Source organism: Sus scrofa, chromosome 14 (assembly GCF_000003025.6).
Source record: "Sus scrofa isolate TJ Tabasco breed Duroc chromosome 14, Sscrofa11.1, whole genome shotgun sequence".
Taxonomy (NCBI): Eukaryota; Metazoa; Chordata; class Mammalia; order Artiodactyla; family Suidae; genus Sus; species Sus scrofa.
This window is the reverse complement of record NC_010456.5, coordinates 42,741,348-42,748,493: the sequence shown is the minus strand read 5'-3', so window position 1 is coordinate 42,748,493 and position 7,146 is coordinate 42,741,348.

The window sequence follows — 7,146 nt, the reverse complement described above, 5'->3', positions numbered from 1 at the left end:
GAGTTGCAAAGGCATACTGTGAATCGGTATAGATATTAACTCACCGGTCTTGGCTGAGCTCCAGTGCTCTGATTAATGCCCATAATTCTGCTCTCTGTGCTGACCAACCTTGAGGAAGTGCTTCTGCTTCCATCACTTCTGAGTCAGATACCATAGCATATCCTTCCATCCCTTTTCCATCCTCCATGAGGCTACTGCCATCAGTATATAGAACTAGGTCTGGATTTTGGAGTGGTTTATCAGTTAGGTCAGGTCTGCTGGAAAACAATTCATCTAGTACCTGTAAGAAGTTATGGTCTGGGGGCCCTGCTTCATCTGGTAGAAAGGTGGTTGGGTTCAGAGTTTGCACAATTTCCAGCTTTACCTATGGATTTTCACATAGTAAACCTTGATATTGAGTCATTCATGTATGTGTGAGCCAATGGTGGCCCCTATTGTCCATCAAGGTTACACCTGAATGTGGGACTTTAACTGAAGTTCTGTCCCAGAGTCAACCTATCAGCCTCCCTTACTAACAAGGTAGTAGCTACCAGCACTCGGAGGCAGGGAGGCCATCCAGCTGCAGCTGAGTCAATTGGCTTTAGACAAATATGCCACCAGCCTCTGCCAAGGCCTGAATTATTGGGTTAGGACTCCCAAGGCCATTCTGTTTTTTTTTTTTTCATGAACAGAGAGGTTGAATTCTCTGGTTACATTGGGAAGTCCTAAGGCCAGGTCCTCAGTGAGTTTGGTCTTGATGGTCTGAAATGCTGCCTCCTGGCTCAGTCCCCATTCGAGAGGAGCCTTTTCTCCTCCTTTCAGGGCCTCATATAGATGTCTGGCCAAGTCTGAAAACCCAGGGATCCATATCCTGCACAATCCCGCTGCCTGTAGGAACTCATGAACCTTCTGGTGGGTGATAGGGACAGGAATGGCACAAATTGGGTGTTTTCTTTCAGTCCCCAATAGTCATTGGCCCCCATGTGATGTTTCTTACAGATTTGTGCCATTTTCTTTGATACCCAGCCTCCATTAGCAGGGAGAGGAGAGTTTTTATTCCTTCTAGGCATTGGGCCTGTGTGGTACTGGCCAGCAAGAAGTCATTAACATAATGTAGCAAGACACAGTCTAGTTTTTCTCCAGGAAATTCAGCCAGGTCAGCAGCCAGGGCATCACTGAAAAGAGTTTTTTTTTTTTTTTTTTTTTTTTCCCACTGTACAGCAAGGGGGTCAGGTTATCCTTACATGTATACATTACAATTGTATTTTTTCCCCCATCCTTTCTTCTGTTGCAACATGAGTATCTAGACAAAGTTCTCAATGCTATTCAGCAGGATCTCCTTGTAAATCTATTCTAAGCTGTGCTTGATAAGTCCAAGCTCCCAATCCCTCCCACTCCCTCCCCCTCCCATCAGGCAGCCACAAGTCTCTTCTCCAAGTCCATGATTTTCTTTTCTGAGATGTTCATTTGTGCTGGATATTAGATTCCAGTTATAAGTGATATCATATGGTATTTGTCTTTGTCTTTCTGGCTCATTTCACTCAGGATGAGAATCTCTAGTTCCATCCATGTTGCTGCAAATGGCATTATGTCATCCTTTTTTATGGCTGAGTAGTATTCCATTGTGTATATATACCACCTCTTCCGAATCCAATCCTCTGTCGATGGACATTTGGGTTGTTTCCATGTCTGGCTATTGTGAACAGTGCTGCAATGAACATGCGGGTGCACGTGTCTCTTTTAAGTAGAGTTTTGTCCAGATAAATGCCCAAGAGTGGGATTGCGGGGTCATATGGAAGTTCTATGTATAGATTTCTAAGGTATCTCCAAACTGTTCTCCATAGTGGCTGTACCAGTTACATTCCCACCAGCAGTGCAGGAGGGTTCCCTTTTCTCCACAGCCCCTCCAGCACTTGTTATTTGTGGATTTATTAATGATGGCCATTCTGACTGGTGTGAGGTGGTATCTCACGGTAGTTTGGATTTGCATTTCACTTATAATCAGCGATGTTGAGCATTTTTTCATGTGTTTGTTGGCCATCTGTATATCTTCTTTGGAGAAATGTCTATTCAGGTCTTTTGCCCATTTTTCCATTGATTGATTGGTTTTTTTGCTGTTGGTTGTATAAGTTGTTTATATATTCTAGAGATGAAGCCCTTGTCGGTTGCATCATTTGAAACTGTTTTCTCCCATTCTGTAAGTTGTCTTTTTGTTTTCTTTTGGTTTCCTTTGCTGTGCAAAAGCTTTTCAGTTTGATGAGGTCCCATGGGTTTATTTTTGCTCTAATTTCTATTGCTTTGGGAGACTGACCTGAGAAAATATTCATGATGTTGATGTCAGAGATGAAAAGAGTTTTTGAATCCCTGTGGGAGTCTTGTCCAAATGAGCTGCTCCTTTGTCCCAGTGTGTGGATTTTCCCATTCAAAGGCAAACAGGGGCCAACTAGCAGGCACCTCTCAGAGGCAGAAGAAGGCATCTCTTAAGTCCAGTCAAGCGAACCACTCAGTAGTGGAGGGGATCAGCCCCAGCAGGGTATATAGGTTAGGCACGGATGGGTACAACGTGATTGTTGCTTCATATATGGCCCTCAAGTCCTGAACTGGGTGGTAGTTTGTAGGCACCATTCTTCTCTCCTTACAGCAAGGGTCACGATCAAAGGAAAGTGTGGTTCTGTTAATTTGAGTTGAGCTGATCCATCAGTGGAGAAGGAGATTTGACCATCTTGGCCAGCAGCTCTCTTCCCATCAGGGGAACTGCGCAGTCAGGTAGGTAAAGAAATTCATGTACTACCTCATGGCCTCCTAACTGGCACCACTGGGGACCACAGAAGAGCCTGCAGGTTTGGGCACCTGTGACCCCAATGATGGTAGTTTCTTTTCCTGAGAGGGGGGCCACAGGTTTTGTGCCACCAAATATTCAACACCTGTATATACCATAAAGTCTATGGGATGGCCCCCTACTTGAATTTTGACCATAGGCTCTTGGGGGCCCAGTTGGAGAAAGTCCGGTCCCCCCAGTTGTATTCTGCTTTGGCTAAGCTGATCAGATTTGCGCTGGATGGCTCCAGTTGGTATCAGCTAGATGGGGATGCTGCTTTGGTCTTTCTCTCAGGATGACTGGGCCATTCATTTTCCAGTGTCCCTTTTCTTTACAGTAGGCACACTGATCATGTCTAAGGAGGCTACTTTTTCTTGGCCTCAAGTCCTGTGACTTATGGGGTGGTCCCGCTAGGGGCACCACTTCTGACAGGGTTGCCACCAGAAGCATGGCTTTTTGTTTCATGCTGTTTTCTGCATAGCTGTTGGCTGTTTGGTCATGGTTAACAAAAGCTTTGTTGGATATTTCCAGTAATTCAGTGGCATTTTTATTCCTGAAAATCCTTCTAATTTCTGTAACTTTTTATGATGTCCAATTGATCTTGTCCCACAAAGTCAGCATTTATCATCCATTGGTTCTTGGAGATTCAGGATCAAAAGGGGTGAAGATCTGAAAAGCCTTATGTAGTCTCTCATAGAAGTTGGCTGGGCCTTCATTCAGCTTTCGCAGCACCTCAGTGGTCTTGGCCAAGTTAGTAGGCTTTCTAGCCCCAGGTTTTACTCCCTGTAGGAAGGCCTGTCAGTACCTCTCCAAATTATCACTTCCCCCTTCAGTGTTGTGGTCCCAGTGGGGGTCTTCTTCTGGGAAGACTTCCCTTGCTGTTTTCCACGTCTAGCTGATCCCCTGGGGCATTGGTCTGGAGACATCTCTGGGCTTATATATGATTTGTTGGTGCTCTTCAGTGTTAAACAAAGTGAGAAGGTTGGAGTTCCCGTCGTGGTGCAGTGGTTAATGAATCCGACTAGGAACAATGAGGTTGCGGGTTCGATCCCTGCCCTTGCTCAGTGGGTTAACGATCTGGCGTTGCCGTGAGCTGTGGTGTAGGTTGCAGACGCGGCTTGGATCCAGCGTTGCTGTGGCTCTGGCGTAGGCCAGTGGCTACAGCTCCGGATTAGACCCCTAGCCTGGGAACCTCCATATGCCATGGGAGTGGCCCAAAAAAAATAGCAAAAAGACAAAGTGAGAAGGAGCTGCCTGCTGACAGTCTAACCAGGTGGAGTGGTGTGTCTATAAAATGGATTCTAAGAGGTCAATCAGAGGTCAATTCTAAGAGGCTTTTCAGTGTATGAGGGGGTATGATGCTTTCAGTTGAGGAGGTCTCATGGAAAAGGGCTGGTAGTAAAAGACTGGTCCCCCGTCTCATATGGTCCCATCAGGGGTGATATGCTGTGGTCCCCGCATCTCTCATAAGGGCATTTGTAGTGCTGGGGTGGCTGCTCCCTGGGTCGACCAGAGACACCTGCTCACCAGTTCTGGTGAATCTAGCTGCAGGGGCAATATCACCTCAGGGACTTCAAGAGGAGGAGGAGGAGGAACAGAAGGCGGTGGGCTGTCTGGCCACTGGGGACCTTTGGCCCCCAGAGGAGGGGCTGGTAGCACATAAGGAGGTAGCTCAGGGGGTGAGTCCTCAGCCTCTCCTTGAAAAATAGGTGGCTCATTTTCTTGAGGTGAAATTATCTTCTTGGACTGAGATACTAGGACCTTACACTGTCCCTGGCCTGTGACACAGAACCGAACTCAAGAAGGCCTTAACTGGGCAACTTCTAAACATTGATCAATGTGGAGAAATTGGTCTGGGTGTCCTGGGTGTCCTGTTATAACATTATATACTGCTCAAACCATGGGCACATCTAAGGTCCCTTCCAAGGGCCATCTGACCCCAAAGGATGGCCACTCTAGGGCACAGAGGGTGTGCAGTTTTCTAGAACTCAGTTTTACACCACAATCTCCATAAAATCCTTTCTTAAAATTCTTAGCCATACATTCTAAGACAGTGGGTTTTGAGGCTGATTTACCCATGGCATGCATTCCCACCCTGTGACGATGTTGCAAGACAAACAGTAGGGGGAGCACTCACTTTGGTCCACCTGACTACCCCCCTCTTGGAGGTTTAAGGTGCTTCTTAGTGTGTGGCTGGTCTGTATAAACCCCAGACCCAGACCAGTCTAACAGGGAGGGAAGAGAACCTCAGAACCTGGGGCAGACTTATGAGGTCACCACGGAATTGTAGGTTAGGACACACTCAGGCTCTGTAGTCCAAAGACAGTGGAGCATAGGCTCTCATACTCTCCAGTCACTCACACATGCACACCAGAGTTGACAGGCCACCCAATCCTGAGGGAACAAATCCTGTCCTGAATGACCCTTTGGTCCCTGAGAGGTGATCAGTCTCTCCTTCTGCCATATGGTGGGTCCTGACTTGGGCAGATGTCCCCAGGGCACTCACCAGTCTGACCTCCCATACTGGAACCTGTTTTCACTGTCCTTCTGAGTCTGTTCAGGAAAGAGCATGAGCCGCGGCCAGCACAGTCTGAGTGAGGGTTAGGATCTGACAAAAGGCCAGGCATGCACTATCTGCCTGTCACTGGGCCGGTGACCAAGGCCTTCCCCAATTCCCTGACAAAAGTGGCACAAGGGGCCAGCTCGGTTATTGGCTTCCTGGCCAACACACCAGAAATGTTGCAGAAATCGTGGCAGTGGAAAGAGACAAATGGCATTTGGAGATGCAGAATAGTAAAGTTTATTTAGCACCGGTGCAGGTTCCGAGGAGTTGCCTCCATAGTCTGAGCACCAGGCCTTTGTTCTGGGTAACTTTTAAACAATACAGACTTCCAGATCTTAAGATTTTCCCACGCAAGTAGCCCCAGCACCACCCCCCCCCTTTCCTGAACAGACAGAGTTCCTGCCTAAGGAGCTGGGCAAGCAGGATTACAAAAGTAAAACTGAGAAGCAATGCTTGGAGCAGGGTTAGCAGGGCTGCTAGCAAGGACATAAGGCACATAGTTGCTACATGATTACAAGTAGGAAGATATGTGATCAGCAAAGCTGCTGACAGGCACGTAGTTGCCTTTTCGGGGAGGGGGGGAATGTTGGAAATTACAATAACTCTGGCTCAGGTCATCAGTGTCAGAAAGTGAGACACATGGACAAGGAGAAATCTTGACAAGGCTCTTTACTTCTGCAGAAGGGTGCGGGCACTCCAAAAAGTGTATGTGCCGAACAAAGGACCCTCCCCTATTTATCCCTAATGCAGGTGATGTACCTGTCCCCTTCCCATTGGTCAGGTCAGGGGGCACACTCTTCCTGGTTGGCTAATCTGCAACAAATTGTTACTGGGAGAAGAGGGAAAGGGGAGGGATGGGGGTCACAGGAAGGCAAAACCAGAGCAAAATGGAGTAACCAAGATTTCCTTTGATAGACAAGACATTATGTTACTTTCCACAGGGGGGAGGGGGTTTTGTTTCTCTAGTTAAAACTCTTGCTTCACTAAGGGGTTTAGGAACAGTTACTTTAAATCACCCTTCAAGAATTTAGAAAAACATTTTTGTTCCTCACATGCCTTTAAACAATTATTAACCTTTAGAAATATAGTAACCTGTGATTTCCCAAATGCTTTACAAAGACTAGAGTACATAGAGGAGATTGTGGGGTGGGGGGAATGGGAAGGAAAGTTTGCCTCATGACTCGCTTCATCTGTCTCTGGCTGTCTCCCTTTTGGGACACCCCATTTGGTGCCTCTTGGCATATGGTAGGATGGTAGAAACCCCCAACTGGACTCCTGGCCTGATTGGACTCAGGAGGGCTGCTTTTTAGCCATATGAGGTCACTCAGCTTAAAAAGAACCGCAAATCGGGACTCCACACTCGCTTCATGTCCAGGACATGTCTCAGGCTCACACACTCATTCACACATTCACCCTCCTTTCAGAGGCAAACGAAACTGAAAAGTGTTCTAGAAAGTGCAAGCTTGCTGCTGCTTACCTTGTGAGTGCTGGTGTATTGGGTTGGATCCCAGACCATCCCCCAAAAGATTATGCCAAAAAGATGTTACCGGAATCTGGGTTCTTGTTCATGCAGTTGAAGAATGAACTTGGCGGACACACAGGCAGCAAGCAAGCAAAGTCTTTATTACAGGAAAGCAAAGAGCTCCCAGGGCTGCTGGGAGCAGGGAGAAGAGCCCCTGCTCTCTATTGTCCTATAGGGGTTTTTATCCCTTAAAGATGGGGAGATAGCAACATGGGGTCCAGAAGGATGTGGTTTTCTCCCATTGGCCTTGTCTGGTTACCTATA